Raw genomic sequence first — 13,273 nt, forward strand, 5'->3', positions numbered from 1 at the left:
CTCTGTGATCTGCACAGGAGAGCAGCCTGTGCTCTGATGGCTGGGGATGGAACTCTGGAGTTCTGGACTGAGCCATGCCGGTACAGGTTTCCTCTGTTGTCTTGTCTAATTAGATATTGGGTAGAGGGGCATGGAGTGGCTGCCACACACCTGTCCCAGTCAGCCGTACCACACACAGTAGACACCATGCTATCCATCAGCTATGGCGCACTCTGGATTCTGCATGTGTATCTGCATTCTCCTGAATATATTAACTCAGGGTTCTGTGAGGCTGCAGTCTCCCAGGAGCACTTCACCCACATAGCTAGTGTGTGTACCTAGGCAACTGGAGTAGGAAGGGTGTCTCACACGGCTTGCTGAGACTGTTGAACCATTCATTTTGAAATTCTTTTTTAAGTTTATGCGTTTCATATGCATCTACATCTGTGTAACATCTGCATGCCTGGTGCCCTCAGATGCCATAAGCAAATATAAGATCCCCTGGAACTGCAGTTACAGACAGTTGTGAGTTGCTGTGTGGGTGCTGGGAATCACACCTGGGTCCTCTGGAAGAGCAATCAGTGCTCTTAACCATTGTGCCATCTCTCCAGCCCTCCCCCCCCCTTTAAAGGATCAACATGCCAAAGCCATTCACATGACTAAGGTCTCAGCGGAGGGCAGGGGCATCATCGATGAATACCAGTCCAGTCATCTTTATTAGACTCTAGGTGCTTCTTAACCATTAGATGTTAGGAGTACAGGCTGCAATCTCAAGGTCACGAAACCCTTGCCCACAGGTGAGGTACTGAGAAGTCTTTAGGAAGTTTTGCAGTCAGAAAGGTCCATCTGAGATTTTGAGCTTGTGTTTGAAGATGTTTTTAAGTGTGTGAATGAGTATGTACTGATGCCAGGATGTGAGAATACGTGTGTGCATTTGAGGGTGTGGGAGGGTAAGGGGGTGTGGGGGCGTGGGAGGGTGAGGGGGTGTGAAGGTGTATGAATGACAGAGTATGACCATGTGTGAGGCGACAGGCTCTGTACCCTGGCACCCAGTCCAGAGGTCTCTATGGGAACGCTGCGTGTTTCTGGTTCTCACTTCCTTTTGCTGTGATTTGGATGTGGTTTGGGTGTCCCCAGGGAGTCCCACGCTTTATTTCACTCTCCATCAGGTGGTGCTAAGAGGGTAGAAATCTAAACTTAAGCTTATATTCTGGATCATAGAGATGGGGCTTTCAGGGAGTGGCGAGGCTTAGATGGCAGTGAAAGGAGGCTCCCGACTGATTCCTGCTGCCCTTTGGGAGAACAGGAGAAGGACCAGGGAAGACCCCCTGCTTCTTCCAAGTGGTCCCTTGAGCTGCCTGGGCACATTGCCACCTTGGAAGCTGTTCTCTGATGATCTCACCAGAACTGTGACCCCAAATGAACTTCTTTTCATGAAAATGTATCCATTCTGTGGGGTTATGTTTCCGGCTACAGAGGAACACACTGTTCCTTTAAAATGCAGCTGATGCCCGTTGATGACTCCCAGACTGGGAGTCTGGGCTCAGTACACAGTGGGTATCTGGTGGCTGAACATCTGAGGATAAGAGGGTGTGTCCCGTGAAGATGACAATCCTGCTGTGTCACCTGCCACAGAACAGTGGGCAGGAGTGAGGCACAGATGATCCTTCCCCTGAGCATCCAAGGACAACAAGACCCAGCCCATGATTTGGCCCCAGAATTCTGGCCTCCAGCACTGGAAGAGAATGTTACTGTCTCAAGCCACCCAGTGTGTTCACTTTATTAGCAATCAGTCTCCCTGAAGAGAGGATTACACAGAACTCTTGCATGGGTGGCACGCAGCCCAGGTCTTCCTTCCACTTCTGACTTGAGCACAGTGAAGCCCTGTGGTTTCTCTGCTTCCTCATGTGACAGGTGTGGAGTTGAGTGTGGTGGTGCAGATCTATAAGCCCAGCATGTGGGAGACTGAGTCAGGAGGATCAGGAGTTTAAAGTCATCCTTGCCAAGTAGCAAGTTCATGACAAGCCTGTAATACACGAGACCTTGTCTCAACAAACAAAATGTATGTCTGGGATGTGGCTCAGTGGTAGAATGTTTGCTTACCTGCTGTGTAGGAGTCTGTGATTCAGTCTCAGCCACTACCAAATAAATAAAGCCGTATGCATATAAAAATATGAATATAAAGAAATATAAAAAATAAAACCATATGCATATATGTATATATGTGTTACACATATGCATGTGTTTCTATTTATGTGTGTGTTACAGTAGGTTTCCACAGCCGTTTTGCCCCAAATAAACACACAGACGCTATATTAGTTATTAACCTGTTGGCCAATGACTAGGGCTTCTTATTGGCTAGCTCAGTCTTAATTATTAACCCATAACTACCAATCTATGTATTTCCACATAGTCTTGGCTTACCTGAGAATGCTGGACCTGCAACTCCTTTGCCTGCTACATGGTGACTGACTCTGGCAGGCTCTCCTGCCTACCTTTCCCAGAATTCTCCACTCTACTAGCCCCGCCTAGCTTCCTGTCTGGCCAATCAGTGTTTTATTCATCAACCAATAAGAGAAACATATGTGCAGAAAGACAACTCTCATCATGTATGTACTTACTGTATTTGTTTATATGTATGTTTTTATATATTTGTGTTTATACATATATAACATGCATGGTGGCACATGTCTGGTGTCACAGCTCCTTTACACAGAAGGCTGAGTGAGAAGTTGAGTCTTGGAATTTGAGTCCAGCACAGACAGCATACTTAGACGTTCTCTTCCTGTCTCAAAAAGAATTATATGCATACATATGTGGGAACACCAGACCTTGAGCAGAGACCCACTTCCCCTTCTGCCTGGGAGTAGGCAGCTGTAAGACAATGTTTACTAAAAACATGTTTACTAAAAACAATACAATGCCCGGGGCAATACGTTCCTGGAAAAGGCCTGCCCACAGAAACCGCCCTGACCTCGACCTTGTCCAAAGACTAACCGCCTCTTCTGACACGCCCAGATCAGTTTTTGGTGTGAGAGAGAGAACCAGCCAGGGGAGAGGAGAGAGCAGAAGCTTCTCTGGTGGGAGCCTTTCTTAGGAAGTTTTCTTGAACCTTTTTGGGGCCTGCTTAAAGTTTTCTTTACATCGTTGAACAAGTCTCTGTGTTGTCAATCCCCGACACCCTCCACACGTTCTCAGACACAGGCTGCGCGGCAGACGCGACATACATATATCTGCGATCATAGACCTAAGCATAGATGATTATATATATATATATCTATATAATTTATACAAATGATAGACTCAATACAGATTTAATTACAGATATAGACAATGTGAACACAGATACATACACATAACTGGTATGTCCACATGTAGTAACCCAGAAGGGAAGCCTCCTCTTCCTCCTCCTAGACTGACACCAGATTCTTTGTTTTCAAGCAAGCACTGAGCACTGCATTTGTGTAGTGAGTGCTGGTCACACATGCCCTAAGGAGTTTCAGGGCCTCACAGATGAAGCCCCCCCCCCAGCTCACCTCCTCAGCACTGTGGTGGCAAACACCTAACGCAGGTGCCTTTTGGTTGTCCCCTTCCTGTCTGCAAGTCTGCTGGTCCTTGGACTCTCACCCACAGAATTTACACAACAGTGTTTGAGTCTGCACTCGCCCCATGTCACTGAGGTCAAACTGATGAACCTCCCAAAGGAAGTCTGGCCTCACTGTCAATTTTCCTCTCTGTCTCACTCGAGTAACTTCCGCTGTCTGTCCTTTGTCCATCATTCACAGCACACGTTTTCCCCCAGACCTGCCTGGGTTCCCAGTGAAAAGATCTGCACATTTTCTATACACTGCCCATGGTGAACTAATGCATCTTCCTGAAACCACCATTAAGGTGTCAAATAAGAAGCCCTGGTTGGGAATTGATGGTGACTGCTTCTAGGCAGTTCCCTGTCCTGGTTCCTCTACTCTCTAAGTCCTTACACGTAGGAATTTCAAGACCGGCTGTCTAGTAACTGACTAACGTTTCCGAGACTCTGGGCGGCTGGAGACCTTGTCTATTCAATTATCTTTTAACTATGCACTTCAGTTAAGAGCTTAATTACTTCCACATTAACCTTCTGTCTACCCTTTTAACATAAAACACACAAAGATTGAGTGTCCACTCTTCTGTAACTGGAAGGACTGATACCCAACACTCAGGGAGGGCAGGTCAGGGCCATGAAGCTCTCATCCCCCCACTGTGAGATATGGCAACTTGGGTTCTGAGAATAAAGACTCCCAAGTTCTTACCCATCTTTCCAGTACAGCTTGGTTGCTAAGTCCTGGGAATACCAGGAGTTCTAGGGAAATCAACACCTTACCAACTCATGGTGTGTGTCCAGAAACCCCTGGTGAGAACACTGTGTGTAATTAGGTATCCCCCACTACCAGTGGCCTTATTTCAACTGGACCCTATCCAAACAAGGTCCAGTGGCTAGGTCTTAAACATAGCTCTTTCAGGGTGGACATAACTGAACCATAACAAAGACTTCATCCAAACCCAGTGACTTTCTGAATCCACACTCACCTCTTGGTGCATTGTTCCAGGGATGCACAAGGGCCCAGAATCTTATCTGTGATGATGGTTACTCACAATTGTGTAAACTCAGCAAAACTTCTGATGTGCAATCCTGAGTTCTGATTTCCCACTATGCTGTCAGGATCTTTAACCACTGCCTACTTCCTTGGAATGCTAACCTTCTGTAAATGTATACTGATGTCTATGCATGTGCTTTGGAGCCTATGTTGATGCTGCCTTTGTTGCTAATGTTGCCCATCAGAGTTCTCCAAACTCAGATTCCCAGGAAGCCAGCATCAGTGACTTACAGGCTCACAAGCTGGGCACAGTACTGAAAATAGCCATTGTTGTCCTGCCAGGCTTCCAAGGCCTCATAGCTGACTGTCCTATGGAGTCACTAAATTAATAGGTGAGACATGGATTCCAGCAGGTCAGGGCAGAAGGTGTTGTGTTTTTTTTTTTCTGGTTTGCTTTCTATTGATAAAACACTGACCAAAACCAACTTAGTAGCGGGGGGAGTTGGTTTATTTGGCTTATACCTCCCAATCACAGTCCGCAATTGAGGGAAGTTCCTACTCAAGAAGGAGCATGGAGGCAGGAACTGAAGCAGAGGCCATGAAGAACACTGCTTTCTGGGTTGCTCACCACGGCTTACTCGGTTTGCTGTTTTGTTTGTTAATACAACCCAGACCACCTGCTCATGGGTGGCACTGTCCACAATGGACTGGGCCCTCCAACACCAATTATCAATCAAGAAAATGCCTCCATGGACTTGCCTACAGGCCAGTTTGATGGAGACATTTTCTCAATTGAAGTTTGTTTCTGTTGTAGTTTTAAAAAGTGGCACATGAGACAAAGACACCATGCAACAGAGCTTGGGTAGAGGTTTTTTTTTTTTTAATGGGGGAAAGCAAATGGGAAGGGGGGGAAGGGAGAAGAGAGAGAGGCCTCTGGGGACAGGAGCAGCAGACAAGGAGAGACAGAGAGACAAGCAGAGAGAGAGAGAGAGAGAGAGAGAGAGAGAGAGAGAGAGAGAGAGAGAGAGAGAGAGAGAGAGAGAGAGAGGGAGGGAGGGAGGAGATGGGAGGGGTCCTTTTAAAAGGGAATTTAGTGAATGTGCACAGGTGATGCTCTTAGTGGCTGCAGCTGAGGGCATATCCTGTCAGAGCCCCAAGGGCAGGCCAGTACAGATGCCTGACTACTAATACTGCTAACCTCGGTGATTGCCCCATCATCTTGGTATCTTTAGTATGCCTGGGTCTCTGCTGCAACTGAAGTTGCTCCTTAACTGATGACCTCCTGACCACTCACAGTGTCAAGGCCCACCTCTTACCATGGCCCCTGAAACTTCAGTTTTCATGCCATGAAAACCAGCACTAGTACCACGGAAGACTCTTACATGTTACCAAGTTTGACTGTCAGTTTGAGATCGAGCAACAGTCACCCCTGGACCACAGCTTCTGTGTGATGACTCTGATAATATACATCCCACATTTCAACTTGATGATGCTAGTCTCTTCTTTTTTTTTCTTTTTTCTTATTTATTTTTAAGTTTAAATTTAGATTAGAAACAAGGTTGCTTCACAAGTCAGTTCCAGGTCCCTCTCCGTTTCCCTCCCCTCCTCCCAACCCCCCCAATATCCCCTCATTTCCCCAGGGAGGGTGAGGCCCTCCATGGGGGTGTCCACAGTCTGTCATTTCATCCATGGCAGGGCCTAGACCCTCCTCCAAGAGTTCAGGGTGAGAGTGCATCTCTCATTGTTGGATGGGAGTCCAAAGTCCATTTGTATACCAGGGATAAATACTGATCTACTGCCCAAGGCTCAATTGATTACCTAGGCCTCCTCACTGACACCCACATTCAGGGGGTCTTGATCAGTCCCATGCTGGGATTCAAGAGTTAACCCTTGTCAGGTCAGCTGTTTCTGGGAGTTAAACCAGCCCAGTCTTAATCCCTTTGGTCATCAGTCCTCCCTCTCTGTTACTGGCTTTCTTGAGTTCAGCTCAGTGCTTAGCCATGGGAGTCTGCCTCTTCCATCAGCCACTGAATGAAGGTTCTGTTTCCCAGACTCTCTGGCCATGGGATTGTAGGCTGGCACTCCCCAGATCTATGTCTAAAATCCATATATGAGAGAGTACATGCCATGTTTCTCTTTTTGTGACTGGGTTACCTCACTCAGGATGATTTCTTCTAGTGTCATCCATTTGCCTACAAATCTCAGGATTCCATTGTTTTTTTCTGCTGAATAGTACTCCATTGTGTAAATGTACCACATTTTCTCTATCCACTCTTCGGTTGAGGGGCATCTAGGTTGCTTCCAAGTTCTGGCTATTACAAATAACGCAGCTATGAACATAGTGGAACAGACATCCTTGTTGTATGAAGGGGCATCTATCTTTTGGATATATGCCTAAGAGTGGAGTTGCTGGGTCTTGTAATAGGTTTCTCCAAATTTTTCTGAGGAATCTCCATACTGATTTCCAAAGTGGCTGAACAAGTTGGTACTCCCACCAGCAATGGAGGAGTGTTCCCCTTTCACCACATCCTCTCCAGCATAAATTGTTGTTGGTGTTTTTGATTTTAGCCATTCTGACAGTAGTGAGATGGTATCTTAGAGTTTTTTTGATTTGCATTTCCCGGATGGCTAAGGATGTTGAGCACTTTCTCAAGTGCCTCTCAGCCATTTTAGACTCCTCTATTGAAAACTCTCTATTTAGTTCTGCAGCCCACTTTTTAATTGGATCTTTTGGTGTTTTGGAGACTTGCTTCTTGAGTTCTTTGTAAATTTTGGAGATCAACCCTCTGTCAGATGTGGGGTTAGTGAATATTTTTCCCATTCTGTGGGCTGCCTTTTTGTCTTGCTGACTGTTTCCTTTGCCTTACAGAAGCTTCTCAGTTTCAGAAGGTCCCATTTATTAATTGTTGATCTCACTGTCTGTGCTACTGGTGTTATGTTCAGGAAGCTGTCTCCTGTACCAACTCATTCAAGGGTACCACCCACTTTTTCTTCTAAGAGGTTCACTGTGGCTGGATTTATGTTGAGGTCTTTGATCCATTTGGACTTAAGTTTTGTGCATGGTGATAAACATGGATTGATCTGCATTCTTCTACATGCCAGCCTCCAGTTATGCCAGCACCATTTGTTGAAGATGCTTTCTTTATTCCATTGTATATTTTTAGCTTCTTGGTCAAAGATCAGATGTTCATATGTGTGTGGGTTAATATCCGGGTTTTCAATTCGATTCCATTGGTCTACCTGTCTGTTTTTGTGCCAATATCAAGCTGTTTTCAGGACTATAGCTCTATAATAGAGCTTGAAGTCAGGGATAGTGATGCCTCTGGACGCTGCCTTGTTGAACAGGGTTGTTTTGGCTATCCTGGGTCTTTTGTTTTTCCATACAAAATTGATTATTGTTCTTTCAAGGTCTGTGAAGAATTGTGCTGGGATTTTAATGGGGATTGCATTGAATCTGTAGATTGCTTTTGGCAGGTTGCCATTTTTACTGCATTGATCCTACCTATCCAACAGCATGGGAGATCTTTCCATTTTCTGAGGGCTTCTTTAATTTCTTCTTTAAAGATTCAAAGTTCTTGCAATACAGGTCTTTCACTTATTTGGTTAGCGTTACCCCAAGGTATTTTATGTTGTTTGTGGCAATTGTAAAGGGTGATGTTTCTCTGATTTCTTTCTCAGCCCTTTTATCATCTGTATATAGTAGGGCTACTGATTTTCTTGAGCTGATCTTGTAGCTTGCCACTTTGCTGAAGGTGTTAATCAGCTGTAAGAGTTCCCTGGTAGAGTTCTTTGGGTCATTGATGTAAACTATCATATCATCTGCAAACAGTGAAAGTTTGACCTCTTCCTTCCCAATTTGTATCCCCTTGATCCCCTTTTGTTGTCATATGGCAATGGCTAGAACTTCAAGTACAATGTTGAAAAGGTATGTAGAGAGTGGACAGCCTTGTCTTGTTCCTGATTTTAGAGGAATTGTGTTGAGTTTCTGTCCATTTAGTGTTGGAGTGTTGAATTTTGTCAAAGGCTTTTTCAGCATCTAGTGAGATGATCATGTGATTTTTGTTTTTCAGCTTGTTTATATGGTGGATTATGTTGATGGATTTTCGTATGTTGAACCATCCCTGCATCCCTGGGATGAAACCTACTTGATCGTGGTGAATGACTGTTTTGATGTATTCTTGGATCTGATTTGCCAGTATTTTATGGAGTATTTTTGCATCAATTTTCATGAGGGATATTGGTCTGAAGTTTTCTTTCTTAGTTGTATCTTTGTGTGGCTTGGGGATCAAGGTTATTGAAGCCTTGTAGAAAGAGTTTAGCAAAGACCCTCTGCTTCTATTGCATGGAATACTTTGAGAAGAATTTGTATAAGCTGTTCTTTGAATTTCTGGTAGAATTCTGCACTGAGGCCATCTGGACCTGGGCTTTTTTTGGTTGGGAGAGTTTTGATGAATTCTTCTATTTCCATAGGGGTTATAGGTCTATTTAAATTGCTTATGTGTTAATTTTGGCAAGTGATAGCTATCCAGGAAGTCGTCCATTTCCTTTAAATTTTCGAATTTTGTGGAGTACAGGTTTTCAAAGGATGACCTGATGATTCTCTGAATTTCTTCAGAGTCCATTGTTATGTCCCCTTTTCATTTCTGATTTTGTTAATTTGCATGTTCACTCTCTGCTGTTTGGTAAGTTTGGACAAAGGTTTGTCTATCTTGTTGATTTTCTCAAAGAACCAACTCTTCATTGCATTGATTCTTTGTATTGTTTTCCTAGTTTCTACTTTATTGATTTCAGCCCTCAATTTGATTCTTTCCTGGCATCTACTCCTTCTGGGGGAGTTTGCTTCTTTGTGTTCTAGAGCTTTCAGCTGTGCTGTTAATTCTCTAGTATAACTGTTTTCCAGTTTCTTTATGTGGGCACTTAGTGCTATGAACTTCCCCCGTAGTACTGCTTTCAATGTGTCCCAAAGGTTTGGGTATGTTGTGTCTTCATTCTCATTGAATTCTAGGAAGTCTTTAATTTCTTTTTTTATTTCTTATTTGACCCAGGAATGGTGCAGTTGTGCATTATTCAATTTCCATGAGTTTGTAGGTTTTCTGCAATTTGTGTTGTTGTTGAATTCTAATTTTAAAGCATGGCGGTCTGATAAGATGCATGGAGTTATTCCAATTTTTTTTGAAGCTGCTGAGGTTGGATATGTTGCCAAGTATATGGTTAATTTTTGAGAAGGTTCCATGTGGTGGTGAGAAGAAGATATATTCTTTTTTATGTGTATGAAATGTTCTATAGATGTCTGTTAATCCCAGTTGGGTCATTACTTCTATTAGACTCTTTGCATCTTTGTTTCTGTCTGGTATTCCTGTCTAGTGGTGAGAGTGGTGTGTTGAAATCTCCCACTATAAGTGTGTGGGGCTTTATATGTGATTTAAGTTTTAATAATGTTTCTTTTATGAATGTGGATGCCTTTGTATTTGGGGCATAGATGTTCAGGATAGACACTTCATCTTGGTGGATTTCGCCTATGATGAGTATGTAATGACCTCCTTCATCTCTTTTGATTGATTTTATTTTGAAGTCTAATTTGTTAGATATTAGGATTGCTACCACTGCTTGTTTCTTGGGTCCATTTGCTTGGAAAAATTTTTCCCAACCTTTAACTCTCAGGTAATGTCTGTCTTTGAGGGTGAGTTGTGTTTCTTGTATGCAACAGAAGGATGGGTTCTGTCTTTGAATCCATTCTGCTAGCCTGTGTCTTTTTATGGGTGAGTTAAGGCCATTAATGTTGAGGGATATTAATGACCATTTATTGGTCATTCTTCTTTGATTTGGAATGGTTGTTGTTGGTGGAATTATGTGTGGAATTTCACCCCTTTGTTCTTTTGGCTGTTGGTAGAGAGGGATTCTCTAATGCCTATGTTTTTCTGGTTGTAGTTAACTTCCTTGGGTTGGATTTTTCCTTCCAAAACTTTCTGTAGGGCTGGGTTAGTGGATACGTATTGCTTGAATCTAGTTTTGTCATGGAATATCTTGTTTTCTCCATCTATAGCGATTGAGAGCTTTGCCGGGTATAGTAGTCTGGGCTGGCATCCATGGTCTCTTAGTGTTGGTAGAGTATCTATCCAGGACCTTCTGGCTTTCAGAGTTTCCATGGAGAAGTCAGGTGTAATTCTGATAGGTCTGCCTTTATATGTTACTTGGCATTTTTCCTTAGCTGCTCTTAATATTCTTTCTTCTGTATATTTGGGGTCTTGATTATTATGTGGCGAGGGGACTTTTTTGTGATCCACTCTATTTGGTGTTCTGTAAGCTTCTTGTACCTTCATTGGCATGTCTTTCTTAAGGTTGGGAAAGTTTTCTTCTATGATTTTGTTAAATATGTTTTCTGCCCCTTTGAGGTGGTTTTCTTCTCCTTCTATACCTATTATTCTTAAGTTTGGTCTTTTCATGGTATCCCATATTTTCTGCATGTTTTGTGTTAAGAATTTGTTGGACTTAAGATTTTCTTTGGTTGATGAATCCATTTTTCCTAGTGTGTCTTCAACACCTGAGATTCTCTCTTCCATCTCTTGTATTCTGTTAGTAATTCTTGTATCGGTAGTACCTGACCATTTGCCCAGCTTTTCTATTTCCTGCCTTTCTTCAGATTGTGTTTTTTTATTGTCTCTATTTCAGTTTTCAAGCCTTGCACTGTTTGCATTGTTTCTTGTAATTTTCGGTTTATCTTTTCGTCCATTTGTTGCCTTTTATGAATTTTTTGGTTTGTTCTTTCTTCCATTTCTTGCTTTGCTTTTTCTTCCATTTCTTGCATTTTTTGGTTTGATTTTTCATCCAGTTCTTGTATTTTTTGGTTTGTTTTTTCCTCCATTTCCTTCCTTTTTTGGTATGTTTCTTCAATTTCATTCATTTCTTGCTTTGTTTTTTCTTCCATTTCTTGCATTTTTTGGTTTGTTTTTTCATCCATTACTTTGAGGGATTGTCCTATATCCTCTTTTAGGGCCTCTATCATTTTCATGAAAGTGGTTTTAAGGTCATTCTCTTCTGCTTCATTTGCATTGGAATGTTGGAGTCTTGCTGGTGTGGAGTCTCTGGAATCTGGTGGTGTCATATTTGTTTTTCTGTTGCTGAGTGTGTTTTTTTTTTTTTTTTGATTTTTCGAGACACTGTTTCTCTGTGGCTTTGGAGGCTGTCCTGGAACTCGCTCTGTAGACCAGGCTGGCCTCAAACTCACAGAGATCCGCCTGCCTCTGCCTCCCAAGTGCTGGGATTAAAGGTGTGCGCCACCAACGCCCTGCTGAGTGTGTTTTTGTATTGTCTCTTTCCCATTTCTTCTTCTAGTGGGTGCAGAAAGACCCCTTACTGATCTGGGGTTAGGGGACCAGAGTTCCCTTTTGGTGGGTGCTAGCAATTCCAATAATCTGGTAGTTCTTCTATTCCTTGTCCTCGTTCTGGTCCCATGGGTGGAGAAGAAGACCAGGAATCTGGGGTGCTTAGCCTCCCACCTGGCCCCCTGGTCCTTTTGCTGGATCTACTGGTTTCCTGGTCTCGTTGGTGGGAGAGAAGACCTAAAGTCTGGGGTGTTTGGCTCCAGCCAGGATTGGAAGCTCTGTGCAGTTCCCAGGTGGTCCCCAGGCACTGGAACACAGGCCCAGATGCAGGGTCTGTTTTACCTGGTCCCGCCGGAACAGCTGGTCCCCTGGTCTCCCTGGATCCGCTAGTTTTTGCTAGTCTCTTCTTAATCATGGCTGATTCTCCAACCCCAGAAGACTGTTGGGACTGTCAGTAGGGTAAAGCAAGGGTTTTGCTTTCATTGACTTCAATCCAAATTACCACACGAACAACCATGACATAGTATTTGCTTCCTTCTGAAACATATAAGCCAGGCCTCTATCACCATCATAATTCCTTTAGAACTATCTTCCAAATTCCCACAATGGCTCATTAAGTCCTCAGCACTCTATGGCTTTCCCAACCCAAAGCTCCAAATGCTTCCTCCACCCTTCCCATAACGATCACGATCAGGTTTGTTAGAGCAATATCCCATGCTCTGTTACCAATTCCTATCCTAGTTTGCTTTCTGTTGCTGTGATAAAACATTGACCCCCAAAAAAACTTGGGGGAAAGGGTTTATTTCAACTCACAACTCCTGGTTACATTGCATCACTGAGGGGAGCCAGGACAGGAACTCAAGCAGGGACCTTAGGCAGAGATTGAAGCAGAGATGATGAAAAAAAATGTTGCCTATTGGTTTGCTCCTTGTGGTTTGCTCAGCCTGGTTTCTTATACACCTCACAACTCAGACAACCTACTTAGGAGCAGGGTAGTACTGCTCACAATGGCTGGGTCCTCTCACATCTATCATTAATCGAGAAAACGACCCACAGTCATGCCTACGGGCCAATTTGTTAGAGGCAATTCCTCAGTTAACGTTCCCTCTTCTATTTGGCGACTCTAGCTTGTGACAAGTAGATATAAACCAGTGGTTCTCAACCTTCCTTTAATACAGCTCATGTTGTGGTGACCTCCCCCACCCTGAAATTATTATTTTGTTTTTGCTGCTACTTCATAACTGTACTTTTTCTACTGTTCTGAATCATAGTGCAAATGTCTGTTTTCTGATGGTCTTAGGCGACCCTTCTGTGACCCCCAAAGGGTACTGGGCACCAATTTTAAATGTCAAACAAGTTGATGAATAAGATTTCACACCCATTATGAAGGGCATCAGA

The sequence above is a fragment of the Mesocricetus auratus genome, unplaced genomic scaffold, assembly GCF_017639785.1.
Source record: "Mesocricetus auratus isolate SY011 unplaced genomic scaffold, BCM_Maur_2.0 Super-Scaffold_100031, whole genome shotgun sequence".
Classification (NCBI taxonomy): Eukaryota; Metazoa; Chordata; class Mammalia; order Rodentia; family Cricetidae; genus Mesocricetus; species Mesocricetus auratus.